A 16076-nucleotide genomic window follows, 5' to 3' on the forward strand; every position below is an offset into this window, starting at 1 on the left:
AGGCATCAAAGATCTGACTTGTTGGTCTCACAGGAAAGCTTTACCCTTCTTATGTTTCTTTCTTTGTACAAGGCAATGATGTAAAACTGTTCTTCGTCAGATTTTCTCTCTGCATTTGACAACACTGAGAGGGTCACTGACTTGTTCCTCCAGACATTCCCTTCAGTGGACTGGAGACTGCAGACACAATCTGAATTACTCTGAAATCAGCAGCCGAGGAGAGGAAAAGAATGGTTAGGCGTGTGTGTGTGTGTGTGTTAGTGTCATTACACAGTGCATTTGGTCAGCGTGTATATTAAATAGCCAAATTTGTAGATGTCAGACAGATTCTTTTGGAGCTGGTGTGTGTTTTCTAGACAGTTGGAGCTCACTGAACTGAACTGAAGTACACAAGGTCTCTGCCTAGCCATGATACAATAATCTGCCACTGTGCATATAAACAAAATTATTGTATGGGCCTTATTGATAATTCGTAAAAAATACTTAATTTCTTAGTAGTCATATTGTTATTTTAATTAAAATTTTTAACATATATATTTTTTTCAAATTAAATTAAATTGCATTATATAGAACGAAGAGTGAGTGTGTATATGCGAGCTAAACATTTCTTGGCAGAAAAGGTAGTGTTCATTTTCTTCAGTGTGAATGTCATTGACCCATATTCTGACCCTACTACGTAACATAACTTGAGCCCCAGGAAGCCCCTGTGGAATCATCAGGCCTCTGGCAAGGACCAGATGTGAATAGGAACCTTTTATAACCTCTTCTCTGCTATCTAGAGACTGCATGCAGGGTTCTCAGTATTTACAGCTTTCAGCAGTACAATTTTGTAGTCAGTCCCACTTTTTTATTTGAACATGTTGTTTCAAGTTGATTTATTAAATGTTGTCCAATTTGAATTGGACTCTTAGTGTCACTAACAGTTTAAAATGTTAATAAAGGTGTGTTTTTGAACAGGTATAATTAATAAAAAAAAAACATTGTTTGTATATTTATTTCTGCAGTTTTTTTTTTTAAATAATAAATTATATTACATTCAGAGAGAAATAAAATTTAATTGAAAGTAGGGGTAAAGAATTATTATGCCACAAAAGTGTTATATTTCAAATAAGTGCTGTTTGGGTCCCATAGGAAAACAAATGTTGCTGATAAATGTAAACTTTAAAATGATAAATCAGTATAAAATCTAATTTGCCCTATTGTAGTAATGACAATTTATGAATCTAAAACTAATTCTTTTTGAAAAATATTTCTGTGATAATATAACTATATTTTATGCTATTGTCGTTAAAACAATATGAACTAATTGGGTGTAATTGAAAAAAAAAAAGAAATTTCTCTCTTTGTTTTAATGTGGCTTAATTAAGTCATTATTTATATCAGATAGTTCTTTCAGTGCATCAGGTTTAGGTTTTTACATGTTCTCCCTGTATTCGCATGGGTTTCTTCTGGGTGCTCTGGTTTCCCCCACAGTCCAAATACATGAAAATAGTGTGTGTGAATGAGAGAGTGTATGGATGTTTCCCAGTGCTAAATAGGCATTCAAACCACATCCCACATTTATTTTTTAAATATATTTTTTTCAGCTTTATTTGTATAGCGCTTTTACAATGTAGATTGTGTCAAAGCAGCTTCACATAAATGGTCATAGTAACTGTATCAGGGTAGTTTTTAGTGTTTAAGTTCAGTTCAGTTTTTTGTGGCAACCCCTGATAAATCAAGGACTAAACAGAAGGATAGTAAGTGAGGTTTTGGTTTTTATGCCTTTTTGATTTTATTTGTTAACATTTTTTTAATTAATTATTGTTACAACATTGATGATATTATTATTATTATTATTATTAATTGTATTATTATTATTATTATTATTATTATGTAATGTTTCTTAAGCAGCAATTGTGCGTAATAGAATAATCATACAATGATTTCTGAAGAAGCATGTAACAAGAAATAATTTTGAAAGTTTAGGCTTGCCATCTCTGGAACAAATTGCACTGTTTTTAAATAAAAAAAGATAATATTATCATAAGCAACTTACAAGTGAGGACAAAATAAGTACATCAAATCAACAGAGAATAGCAATATAAGTCTAAGTAAGGCCCAATCCCATTTCTATTTTTGTACCCCTACCCCTTCTCTGGCCTTTAAAACTGAGGGTGAAGGGGAAGGGCTTTAAAATGTACCCCTAAGAATTGGGACAGCATTACAGCGCCTGCACACGTCATCATATGTCATTGTGAGCTTTTTCTTCAAATGAGATCAGAGGATCGCGACTGCTGTAGTTATTCAAGTTGTTATTTTTTGGTATTTATCTTCAGGAAATCGCTGAAGGCATAGATTATGTTATCATAACGATCTAATGTGGCAATAAGAATACAGTAATAACTACTGTACATTTACACAGTGGCCATATTCATCTATGTAAACACACAAGAAAACAGCATTAACATTATAGCAGACACTGTAAAAAGGTAATTCCCAGCCATTAGACTTTTCTGACAGTGTATTTGAGTGTCATCGAGTGTCAGAATGTTGTGGAATTGCTATACAGGATTTATGATTATGGATTATAGATTGCAAAAGTTTGTGGTTTTTATTTTAGCTTTTTTTTTTAAAGCATGACTGTAAAACACAAACGCGGTTATAAAAATATCAAAACGTGCTTGTTTGTTGTAAAAAGTCGTCTTGATGACAAAAAATAAAAATTTGGGCATCTCTTTAATTTTGGGTGCTGCAATCGTGCTGTTTTGGCTGGTGTATTCTGGGAAATTTTCTTACCCCTTGGTTTCGAGTGTGGTCCTGAAAAATCTTCGTTGGAAGGGCTATTCATCGCTTTCCCTTAGCCCTACGCCTTCAAGCTAAAGAGAATTGGGACACCCCAACCCTTCACGCAAAACGAGGGGTAAGGGAAAGGGCTAAGGCGTAGAATTGGTATTAGGCCTAAGTCTATAAGTCAGTTTTGTTTTGGAAGAACAAGAGGAGAGTGTGTGTCCAGTAGTCTTTTTCACGTGATTTGTTTTATCATATTTTGATCAAACAAATGCAACCTTGGTGAGCAAAAGCAAACACTATTGTGAATACAGTCTGTCAGTCAGTCGCCTCATCCTGTCTGTTAACAAAATCATTGTTGGCCAGAATTAGACACAATATCTACCAGATCTTATGTTTAATCTTTGGTTTTCCTATGGAACTAAACTTATAATCAAATATTCCTATTTTAATAGGCTTCAATCTGCTTAGGTACTTGGCTTGTTTGGTCTTATTTTGGAACCCAACAACGAGCATCAAATCTAAATCTAAAATAAATTAATTGGGCAAATAATTTAAAATCCATTTTGACACATTCACAGAAAATATGCTCTTCAGAATTCAAGTCAAGTGTATCTTCAGGTCTCTTAAACTTCTTGACTGGAACCTGATAGTTTGGATTTGGTCTGTGATGTAATGCTTTGCAACAATAGTTTCAGGATGAATAAAAAGCAGACTAGACCGGGTCTATAGATTGCAATAATAATCCCACTCAGGTCTTTATTTGAGAAAAAAAAAAGAAAGAAAGAAAGAAATGGTGAATGAAAGATGAGAATAGGGATCCATTCATAATGAATGTGTCATTAGGTTCTGTTGATTGGCCATTGAGCGCAGGGCTCTGTTGCTCTGCTGTAAAGCCCTCACTCATTAATCACTGTCCCGAAAGTGGGCTGGGGGAGATCAGAGAAAGCACTCAGTGAGCGAATACTTTTTGCATTCCTCCTCTTTCTTAAAGTCGTGTATGTTTATGCAAGCTCACTTTTTTCCCTTTCACCAGCCTCGCCATTCCAGATCCCTCCACATTAGGCTCATTTTCACTCCTAATTAGTAGGACCTCATGCATGTCTATGAACTCTTTACCTTCCTGATTGGTTTGTCGCGGCCATGCCGGCATCTGCACCTCTCGGGCAGCGCGAGGCTAATTGAGCTAATCATTCAAGTTAATGAGAGTATTTTAAAGGTTGGAGGGCATAAGCAAATGAGATGGAGAGAGTAAAATGAGAAAGATATAATTAGAATCACAGATGAGTTTATTTGACTTTCAGCTATGTTTGAAGCTGTGTTTTGGTTGTTAAATTAGTTTTTTCAAAAGTCATAATGGAAAAGTTCTCTGAATTTTGAGAGAAACTTGCCTGGATGTTAGCAAAAGATATGAGCAGTAATTAGCTCAGTGTTGAATGCTGTATCTCTTCTAATTGATCATGTGGATTGGAGGTATTAGCTTTGAATCAATTTTGATTTACATACAGATAATAAGAAAATATCACAACCTCATCTACCCACTTTAATAATAATAATAATGACTTGATAAACTTGCACTTATGAGGTAAGCTCATACTGAAAGCTCAGACACATTAGTAAGTGGACATGGCAAGGTAAAGTAAAGCCTGTAGAGTATGCCTGTTGAAGCTTCCAAACGTTTTTTTTTTTTTTAATTTCTACTTGAATTTTGTTGCAGCCATGATAATTTTTGGTAAATAAGTGATTAAAACACTGTTTTGCACTTAAGAATGATTATTTGAATTATAGCACTGTTCAAAATGTATAACTTTCCACAATATTTATATAAAGTTGCTTATTAAATATAGCTCAAGAAAATACAGAAATTCTATGATAAACTTATCAAAAAGTATTTCAGAATTACAGGAAATCTCTGCATTTTAACGTCCTTTATTTTACTTTCTTTTTCTGGTAGCTGGGGTGAAATTTCCCATAAATCCAAAATTTTAGATATACAAGGATTTTTTTCTCAATGTTCAAACATTAGTATCATCACAATTTTGGAAGTGTGACGTGCTGTATAGACACACAACAATATTTTGTATTGGGATGCATTTTTGGGATGCTCTGATCGATCAGCCAGAGATCGGTATTGGCCGATAATCACATTTAATGACTCGATCGGTACTCTCCAATCTGGCCGATCTCATGAACTGATCACTGGTGTTTGTATATGAGTTTACACCCAGAGGAACCAGACATGCTAGATGGAGAGCAAAATCCTAATGACCTTGCATGTGTTTGGACCTTTTTACATATATGAACTGAAAGTTCTGTTTTTGACAATAATGCAAGTTCACTAAAACCTGGCTGAACAAAATAAAAAAACGTTAAAATAACTTTTTAAACTTGAATATTTAATCATATACCTTTTTTGTTATATACTTAATGCATTAAACAAACATGTATTTATAGGTGTGCATTTTAACTTCTTATGCATCGAATATGCGCTCAAACTTTTTCTTGATTGAAACATGTTAAATTATTCTCCCATCATTTGCAATGTTTTTAAATTGTTTTGTCAGTTGTTTTTCCTACCAATATTTTTATTTGTTTTATCTATTATGTTCCGTGAAGCTACTTCTGACCAAGAAATGTCCACACTAAATGGTTATAAGAGGCACGTTTAAGGGATTATATGCAACATACTTCATTTATTCTCTTAGGTAAGGAGAGATCTCCATTCAAGTATCATACTTTGATGGAAAATGTGCTTTATGCATTGTAAGGCTTGAAGCATCAGAATCGGTACTCAGTATGGGTCAATTTGCATGACAAGGAAAGCTGCATCGCAGCATCCCTAATGCATTTATGTATTTAATACTTAAGTAAAATGTGTGTGTGTGTGTGACTCATTTGTGTTGCCAGATCTCGCTAGACAAAAAAAATAAATAAAATAAAATAAAAAAAAAACAGTAATGCTGTATTAAATACTGAAAATGGTAAATATTGTTTGATGAGTGATATTGAAATTGTTGTTTCTCATGTTACTTGACACCGAAATGTTTTACTGTACCAATACTACTTGTTGAATGTTTAGAGGACATTCAAAAGTATTGATTAAATTTTCTTTTGTTACATTTTGAGGAAGTACTTGTTACAGTGTAAATACTAAGTATTATTTATTAACAGAATCCAGTTACTCGAGTATTGTTTATGGTTACTTGCATACAATTAAGTAGTTTACCTTCACTATACCGCTGTCGTTATTGTAAGTTAATGTGATGTGTAGCGAGATGTGTAAATTTTGAATGTAATATCATAAATATGTAAATATTTTTTTTTCTCTTTAATACAACAACTTCCACGGATGTATAACGCATACCATTTAAAAATATGAACAATTCCATTCTAATTGCATTACATGTTTACATTGCCTCATGGACTAAATATTTGCTCTCTGGCTGTCTCTTTTGCTAACCCCTTAAATTAGCGTTCATTTTATTTCATTGTTTTGTTCCGAAAAGAATTTCCTCCAGGTCCCTTGATTACAAATTTACACCACTCTCAACGCTTATTTTCTTTGCCAGTAGGAGCGGAGTTATTTTCCTTGGCCAGCCGCCAAGAGCTCATTGCCTGCCAGTCAAAACAGTTTTCACATGCTCATGGGAAGCCCTACAATAACATCTTATCATTAGAAACGAGCACATAGGCAAGTATTTGGGCCACTTGGCTCTCCTGATGTAAAATAAACATAGAGGCACTCAGTAAACCTGAGAGCTGATTGAGCCTCAAGTGCCTAGAAACACCAGCGAGACGATGTACACAGCCTTTTTATATGCCTTCTGTGTACTTGCAGAACGTCTTTTAGATGTCTTTTACAAGTTTTTGTCTTCATCAATTGAGTTTTAAAGACTTCAGTTCATTTACAAAATGTTCTGTTGAAATGTCAGGCTGCTCTCTCTGTGTTTGGCAGTGTGTGCAAAAGCAGCGAAGTTTACAATGCCTACAGACACAATCCCAAGAGACTGTCTTGCTGTGTTTACATTGAAGAAATCTCCTGTATGCACTGCTGGAACTGGCAGAAAATGCAATATTGTGTTAGATTTTCCCACCATAGTCTGTGAAGAATATATGAACTAAACACCTCTCGCTTATCTCAGATTTGTCTGCCGTTTTGCCAACAATAATGGCATGTTTGCACATTTCCTCTTCCTTCTGACAAGGGAGGACACTTTCGGGTCATCTAGATTTGGGCTTCTTAGAAGTCATGTACTTTTTTGTTAATGTACAACTGTGACACTTCACCCATTTTATTTTATATTTTGTCAATTTGAATTTAATGACACAATACAAATAGTAAAATTTATCTAAAGAAAGAAGAACATTAATCACATGACTATTTGCATCCACTAAAATTCAAATCAGGAAAACAAGGAAAATCAAAACTAAAAACAATAGAACATAAACAGATGCAAACTAATGCTCTATATAATAATATGATATAATGTAATATAATATAGTATAATATAATGTAATTTAATAATATAATATAATACTCACCTTCTCTTATTAGGTACACCTTACTAGTACAGGTGGACCCCTTTTGCCTTCAGAACGGCCTTACTACTTTGTGGCATAGATTCAAGAAACCAGTCTGAGATGATTTGCAGTTTATGACATGGCGCGTTATTCTTCTGGAACTAGCCATCAGAATATGGGTACACTGTGGTCATTAAATTATGGACATAGTCAGCAACAATACTCAAGTAGGCGGTGGTGTTGACATGATGCCCAATTGGTACTAATGGGCCCAAAGTGTATCAAGAAAATATCCCCTTTACCTTTACACCACCACCACCAGCCTGAACCATTGATACAAGGCAGGATGAATCTGCTTTTATGTTGACAATGCCAGTTGTCCAATTTTGGTGAGCCTGTGTGAATTTTAGCCTCTGTTTCCTGTTCTTAGCTGACAGGAGTGGCACCTGGTGTGGTCTTCTTCTGCTGTAGCCCATACGCCTCAAGGTTGGACATAAGTGTTTAGAGATGCTCCTCTGCATACCTCGGTTATAAAGAGTTACTTGTCATTTGAGGTACTGTTACCTTTCAATCATCTCAAACCAGTCTGGCTGTTCTCCTCTGAACCTTGGCATCAAAACTGCATTGTGCTCACAGAACTGCCGCTCACTGGATATTTGAAAGTTACAGTAGATCAGCAGTTTCTTAAAATACTCAGTATTTTAAGAAAATACTGTCTGGCATCAACAACCATGCCACGTTTAAAGTCACTTAAATTACCTTTCTTCATTTTGATGCTCGGCTTAAACTGCAGCAGATTGTCTTGAGCATGTCCACATGCCTAAATGCATTGTTGCTGCCATATGATTGGATTAGAAATGTTGGACAAGTGTATCTAATTAAATGGCTGATAATATAATATAATATAATATAATATAATATAATATAATATAATATAATATAATATAATATAATATAATATAATATAATATAATATAATATAATATAATATTGTAAAGGTTACATTGTGGCTCAGTGGTTAGCTGTCTTGCAGCTAGAAAGCTGCTGGTTCAAGTTCTGGATGGGTCAGTTGGCATTTCTATGTGGAGTTTCTCTTTGTGTTGGTTACTTCCAGGTGCTCCGGTTTCCCTCGCATTCCAGAGACATGCGATATAGGTGAATTAAATAAACTAAATTGGTTGTGGTGTATGTGTGTGTGTTTCCCAGTACTGGTTTGCAGCTGGAGGAGCATGAAGTGTGTAAAACATACAAGTTGGTGGTTTATTCCCTGGTAACCCCTGATAAGTTAAAGAACTAAGCCAAAGGAAAATGAATGAATGATGGAATAATATTGTGTGTGGGTGCTTCCCAGGAAGTTCCCCATGTTACCCAGCAGTAAGTGGTTCATTCTGTTGTGGCGAACCATGTTAAAGGAGGTAATAAGCTGAAGGAAAGTGAATGATAAAATATAATGGGTATCTCAGCATGTTAGGTATGTACATTTTATTTTAAGCCTTCAGTCAAAATCAACCTTACTTTTCCAATAACTTATTTCTGAGGTCTTCTCACACCATAATCTGTCCTGGCTGATGGTTACGTGCAGTTGTCAACAATGTTTGAAACACTTAAGCCCCTCCAGGACTGTGATGAATTACACGCAAGACAAATAAACACTGACGTAGTAGGTCTAGACATACATTATGATTTTCCTGAAGAGATCTACTGCTGTCTCTGCTGAAATAATATGGCAAATTATTTGTAGATTTAACAAGTTTAAAAATAGTCGGCTTAGTCCCTTTATTAATCCGGGGTTGCCATAGCGGAATGAACCGCCAACTTATCCAGCACTTTTTTTACACAGCGGATGCCCTTCCAGCCGCAATCCATCTCTGGGGAAATATCCACACACACTCATTCACACACACTCATACACTACGGACAATTTAGCCTACCCAATTCACCTGTACCGCATGTCTTTGAACTGTGGAGGAAACCCAAGCGAACGCAGGGAGAACATGCAAACTCCACACAGAAACGCCAACTGAGCCAAGGCTCGAACCAGCGACCTTCTTGCTGTGAGGCGACAGCACTGTGAGTGCTGTCACCTCACAGCAAGAAGGTCGCTGGTTCAGCCTTGGCTCAGTTGGCACTCACATATATATATATATATATATATATATATATATATATATATATATATATATATATATATATATATATATATATATATATATATATATATATATATATATATATATATATATATATATATAAAAATGTGTAGATGGATGGATAGATAGAATAGAATAGATATATAGATAGATTTTTTTTTTATTTTTCCTTTAATGTTTGACATATGTATGCATATAAATTGTTAAACAATAAAATTGTAGGAAAAACTTTTGTAGGAGTTTGATTTCTCTATAAAGATGTGATACTGAGCAGTGCAGTGAAAGTGAACTGCTAAAATAAACAAACATTCACAGCTGTTGTCTGAACGGTACAGTCCAGATGTCCACAGAGACTCAGTATGACGCAACTACACACTCGTAAAAGTATTTCAATAAGACAAACTTTTTGCTATATTTAATTTTAACTGTTTTCCCCTCGACCAGCAATTTGCCTTGCTTGTCTAATTTGTTTTCCCAGTAGAGTTGCTTTGTGTTTTCAGAGTGAATTGCAAAACAAATCTTACAGTTTCAGAAAATATTTTAATGGTTCCTTTTGTTTTTTGTGTTTCATATTTGGTTTCCATTGACATGGTGTAATATTATAAAGGGTAGATTTAAACAGATAATTGTTCATCATGCTGCTTAAACTTACAAAGAATATAGTAACTAAAAGGCAGTGTTTGTTTCTTGTCTTGACCGGCATTCACTGTGTCCTGAGGGGGGCGCCAAAAACTATCAACAACCTTCCAAATAATAACACTTAATGGATATTTAGGCTTTTTCAGTTAACAAAACAAACTAAACCTCAGAATTCTGTCTCAACTATTGTTTAATTACAATAATAATGATTATTTTAATGGCATCATTGTCATTATTATTATCATCATCATCAGCCATCGTCATTACTATTTATATTAGTGTTGTTTTTTGTTATTATAATTATTTTAAGTTGTTGTTGCTGTTAATGTTGTTAATAATTTTGTTGTTTTTAATAGTATAGTTAATGTTACTATTAATTATAAGTATTACTTCTACTACTATAGTTAGTAGTATAGTAGTATTACAGCTAAATGTAAATATTAATTTGTTTTTGTAGTAGTGTTAGTAATAATAATAAAGATAATGTTTAAAAACGTGTCATCTAAATTAACTACTAATATTTCATCAAATAATCATTTAACTGTAAATATGAACTTAAAAAAAACTCTTCTACAATTACATGGCAAAGTTATTAGGCAGATGAATTTATTTCCTTTTTAATTAATTCATAAACTTGAAAACACAGATTTAAAAAAATAAAAAAAAATTAAAAAAATACATCTCTTCAATCCAAGACAAGAAACTTTATTCTAAATCTTTATACATAAACTCTCATTGTTTTTTGTTATCTTGCTTTGGTGACCAGAAGCTAAACCTAGAACACACACATGCACACAGATAAACACAAAGTCGAAGACACAAGGAAACACTCAACCTCTCTGTCCTTTCACAGAACTATTATCCATGGAGGAAGTCCAGAGCACGCACACAACTTTCAGGGGAAGAATATTTCAGCTGCTTTGTAATGAATCTGTTCGAATGCACATTGATTGCCAAAGTGAACATGAGTTACGGCATCAGGGTCAGGAAATAACCAGCGCTCAGGGTTGGTACTTCTTGCAGGATCATAGTAAGCTGTTAGACATTTGTTTTTACTGTCTCAGTAGTGACATTTACATATAATTTAATATTATTACTATTAATATTATAGCGTCAGGAGGAGGGAATTAAAGCTACATTTTACAGACCATATCAAAGGGATAATTCACCTACAATTTTAAATTCATCATTTACTCTTCCTCCACTTGTTTTAAACACTTTTCTTTTTTCTCTTGAACATACTCTCCGGCCACTTTATTAGGTACACCTTACTAGTACCGGGTTGGACCCCCTTTTGCCTTCAGAACTGCCCTAATTATTTATGGCATAGATTCAACAAGGTACTGGAAATATTCCTCAGAGATTTTGGTTCATATTGACATAATAACATTATGCAGTTGCTGCATATTTGTTGGCTGCGCATCCATGATGCAAATATCCCGTTCCATCACATCCCAAAGGTGCTGTATTGGATTGAGACTGGTGACTGTGGAGGCCATTTATGTACTGTAAACTCATTGTCATGTTCAAGAAACCAGTCTGAGATGATTCACATTTTATGACATGGCGTGCTATCCTGCTAGAAGTAGCCATCAGAAGATGGGTATACTGTGGTCATAAAGGGATGGACATGGTCAGCAACAATAGTCAGGTAGGCTGTGGCATTAATACAATGCTCAGAGTTGGTGCTATTGGGCCCAAAGTGTGCTAAGAAAATACCATTACACCACCAGCCTGAACCATTGATACAAGGCAGGATGGATCCATGCTTTCATGTTGTTGATGCCAAATTCTTATGCTAGCAGCAGCAGAAATCGAGACTTATCAGACCAGGCAAAATTTTCCCAATCTTCTATTGTGCAATTTTGGTGAGCCTGTGTGAATTGTATAGCCTCAGTTACCAGTTTCTAGCTGATAGAGTGGCACCCGGTGTGGTCTTCTGCTGCTGTAGCCCATCTGCCTCAAGGTTTAACATGCTGTGCTTTCAGAGATGCTCCTCTGCACACCTCGGTTGTAACGAGTGGTTGAGTTGCTGTTGCTTTTCCATCAACTATAACCTGTCTGGCCATTCTTCTCTGACCTTTGGCATCAAGGCATTTCCACCCAAAGAACTGCGGCTTGTTGAATATTTTATAATTTTTGGACAATTCTCTGTAAATCCTAGAGATAGCGGTGTGTGAAAATCCCAGTAGATCAGCAGTTTCTGAAATACTTAGACCAGCCTGTCTAGCACCAACAACCATGCCACGTTGAAAGTCACTTAAATAAATTTTCTTTCCCATTCTGATGCTTGGTTTGAACTGCAGCAGATCATCTTGACCATGCCTACATGCCTAAATGCATTGAGGTGCAGCAATGTAATTGGCTGATTAGAAGTTTGCACTTGGACAGGTGTACCTAATAAAGTGACTGACATATTTCCAACATTATTCAAATATATTTTGTTGTGTGCGTTAACTCCTAAGATTTGAAACCGGTTGTTCAGGAAACAGTGAATAAATTGTAACTTTAGAATGAACTACACTTACGAGCCTAGTCTGAGAAGCTTCATTAAATTGTATTTGAGAAGCTTTTTTATTTGTTTGTTTTACTTACTGCAAAATGTAAAGTATTCATTAACTATTAATTCCAATGAGAGTATACTTCTCATTCGTGAAAGAATGTCAGACAGTCTTTAAGGCATGTCCTTCGGCACATTCTTTATCTCTTGTCACAGCTTCCTCCTTACCATGATATAAGCAAGCTGCATATCTTTTAGCTGAGGTAGTGATTAGTTAAATGTGCTTAACCTGTAGTCAAACTTTACCCAGGCCTCCTCAGGGCTTCAATGGGATCTCAGAGGCTCATCTCCTGCCAGATTGTTCAGTTTTTTTCGTTCCGATTGTGGAATGCTTCATGAGTGTTCTGATTGTACTGTTGTGTCTGTTCTTAAAGGAGATACAATTAGCTTCTGTGCTAGGAATTGGGAACAAAATAAATGCACACAAAGTTGGTTAGATTTTTTTTGCTACTTGTTCAGTTTTTTTGGGGACGAATTAAGTGTTTTTTGTTAAATTCACTTAAATTGTTTGTTAAAACAATTAAGTTAACTTGTGTTGGGACCATGTGAAGCAATTGTGTGGAACCTGGGATTTTTTTACAGTGTAGTTAGTTGTCAAAATAACATTTTATTTTATTTATTCATTCATTCTTTTTCCTTTGGCTTAGTCCCTTTATTCACCAGGGTCACCACAGTGGAATGAACCGCCAGCTTATCTAGCATATGTTTTACACAGCAGATACCCTTCCTGCTGCAACCCAGAACTAGGAAACATACACTCTCACATTCTCACACATACACTATGGCCATTTTTAGTTTAAGTAATTCACCTGTAGCAAATGTCTTTGGACTGTGGGAGAAACCGGAGTACCTGGAGGAAACCCACGCCAACACCAGGAGAACATGCAAACTCCACACAGAAATGCCAACTGGTCCAGCTTGAACCAGCAACCTTCTTGCTGTGAGGTGCTAACCACTGAGCCACCGAGTTATTTTCTATTTTAAAATATATCAACAACCAAACTAAATTAGTTGGGAACTAATAGTGTTTTGACAACCATCAATGTGTGGAGCCCTGTGTTCTTTACAGTGTAGGGTTGAGCAATACCTATATGGGTGATTCCCATGTAAACCTTGTTTTATTTTATTTTTTATTTTCAATTAAGAAATTAAGATTTTATTGTTTTGTCTTTTTTTCTTCCAGAAATTAGAAACAAAGTCTGGATCATTTGTTTACTTTAATAAAAAAATGAACAAAACATTTACCACATTTTTTAACATAATTTCCTAAATTCAAGTCTGTTAAAAAGTTCATTCACTTTGACATTTAAAAAGAAATTGATTATAATAGTCATGAACTGAGATTCTAAAATACTTATTTTTAAGTTGTTTTATTACTTATTACTTATTACTTTTATTACTATTTATTATTTGATTGATTTCTCTGATTACGGAAACACTTTACACAACTGACACAACAATTTTTATTTTATTCATTTTGATAAAACCTGAAATATTATCTAAATCATGTGACACTGAAAAAAAGAAAAATCACAAGGTAAATAGTTGCAAACAATTTATATGGGTTGAGTTAAAACAAACAAACTAAATTCACTAGTGTTCAACTTAATTAGTTTGTTTAAATTCAGCCCAAATAAATAGTTTGCAACCACTTGCCTTTAAACAAGTGGTAAATCTAATGAATCATGGTGTTTAAACACAATATTGTTTTTCAGTGCACCTGAAAAAAAATCTGCACATCAATTGAAAAGAAACCTTTTTTAATTAAATAAATTAACACTTAATTCACTTTGGTTATGATGATGCATAGTTTTCATAAATTGGGTTAATTATGCCTGTGATGATTTTAAGTATACTTTGTGGTTTTTAGTACAAACAAAAGAAAGCATGAAATGAAATAATTTCTCGCAACATGACAATATGTACACATCAAAGACTTAATGCTCTGCATCAATTTGTTGGGAGTTGGGATGGAGCTTAATTTTAAATAAATGTATAAGTTAAATTAGAGAGCTGCTCAAGTTGTTTCATTTAACAATAACTATAACTAAATTATAACATTTATTTAATGTATTTAAAAACAAAATCAACAAGTGCTTATTATACAAAATAGCTTTTTAGTATTCAGAGAATAAGGTGCTAGAGTAAGTGGAGTGTTTGTTTTAGAGAAGAGTTTCTACAGGTGGTTTGAATGTAAAGACATGGCACCGCACGGTGGGCTTTAGCAAAGTCCCTTAATTTAATAGTCTAGCTTTAGTGAAACTGACTCACCCATTTTCAAGTTTAATGTATAATAAGCTTAAATATTATAAATTGTATCTTTGTAATCCCCTTAGGAAACATTGTGACCAATCAAACACTGCCTGGAGCATGCAGTTAATATGATTCTGTGCGTAATGTAACTCACAGGATTGAAATGGGCACAAGGAATCATGGTGGTTATGTTGTGCCCATTTTCATGTACTGAACTAAGGTGTATCCTGATTTGCATTATATGAAACGTTTAATACATCCCTCTGTCATACATCTGCCAGGTCATAATATCCCGTATACACACTGTTTCTTATACACAAAAGTCTTTTAACCAAGACGTTTTATCGATGTGAGTGTTATGGACATTTCGTAATACTGTACGGTGTCTCTTTTGGTAATTACACCTGCTTAACTTCTCCAAATCTAACCTCTCTCTTTCATTCCTTTTGTGATCCTCAAACAGTTCTGGACTACTGTATAATTTTTCACTAAACACTCAACCTTGCCTTTGCTAAAGCTTTTCTTTTTGCACTTACTAACTGTGTACAATAAACTAATCCTAAAGAAAATTATAAAACTTTAGTACATTTTAAATAACATTAAATGTATATAAGTTGTTTAAAAGTAGGATCTTGGCTCACAAAATTACTAGCCTGACATCCTGGAGTTATTATCTTTTCCAGTCAGGCTACCAAAAATTAACCCACCCTGCCCTCTAAACTATCTAAATGGGAGGTAAAATATAACCTATTTCAATGCTTTTATTCTCTCACTAATTGGGTAATTATGCTGGATGTAATTTTCATTCAAGAATACATTATCAATATTTGCTTGAATTAGTGTTTGCTTTTGGTGTTGTCAACTGGTACTTCAGTATCAACAAATAAATAAAACAATATAGTTAGGCCTATCGGTTTTCCACAGGATTTTTTTGTTTGTTTTTGGAAAAGACAGACAGACGGTCAAGATAATTAAATCAAATAGTTATTTTCAAAACATGGACATGACGTCTATAATAAATGCCATTATAAAATTGTAAGTAATAAAAGTATTTTTTTTTACTTGGTGAGTAAAATGAGTTGCTTCTCCCACCCCATCGTTCCCAAGTGCGTATCTGCTTCTTATCATGCATTAACTAATAATTAGCACAAACTCAGATGAAGCTGAAATACAGCTCGTTAGTC

General features: G+C 34.4%; 1 long non-coding RNA gene across 1 annotated transcript; it reads left to right on the forward strand.

The window, feature by feature from the left end:
- Positions 1 to 100: 100 nt before the first annotated feature.
- On the forward strand, positions 101 to 14647 carry LOC141386127 (uncharacterized). Its single transcript, XR_015476741.1, has 3 exons — positions 101 to 233; positions 7721 to 7844; positions 10933 to 14647. It is a non-coding gene; the product is annotated as an uncharacterized LOC141386127 (long non-coding RNA).
- Positions 14648 to 16076: the final 1429 nt, after the last annotated feature.

Source organism: Danio rerio, chromosome 1 (genome assembly GCF_052040795.2).
Source record: "Danio rerio strain M-AB ecotype USA chromosome 1, GRCz13ab, whole genome shotgun sequence".
In the NCBI taxonomy this organism is placed as follows: domain Eukaryota; kingdom Metazoa; phylum Chordata; class Actinopteri; order Cypriniformes; family Danionidae; genus Danio; species Danio rerio.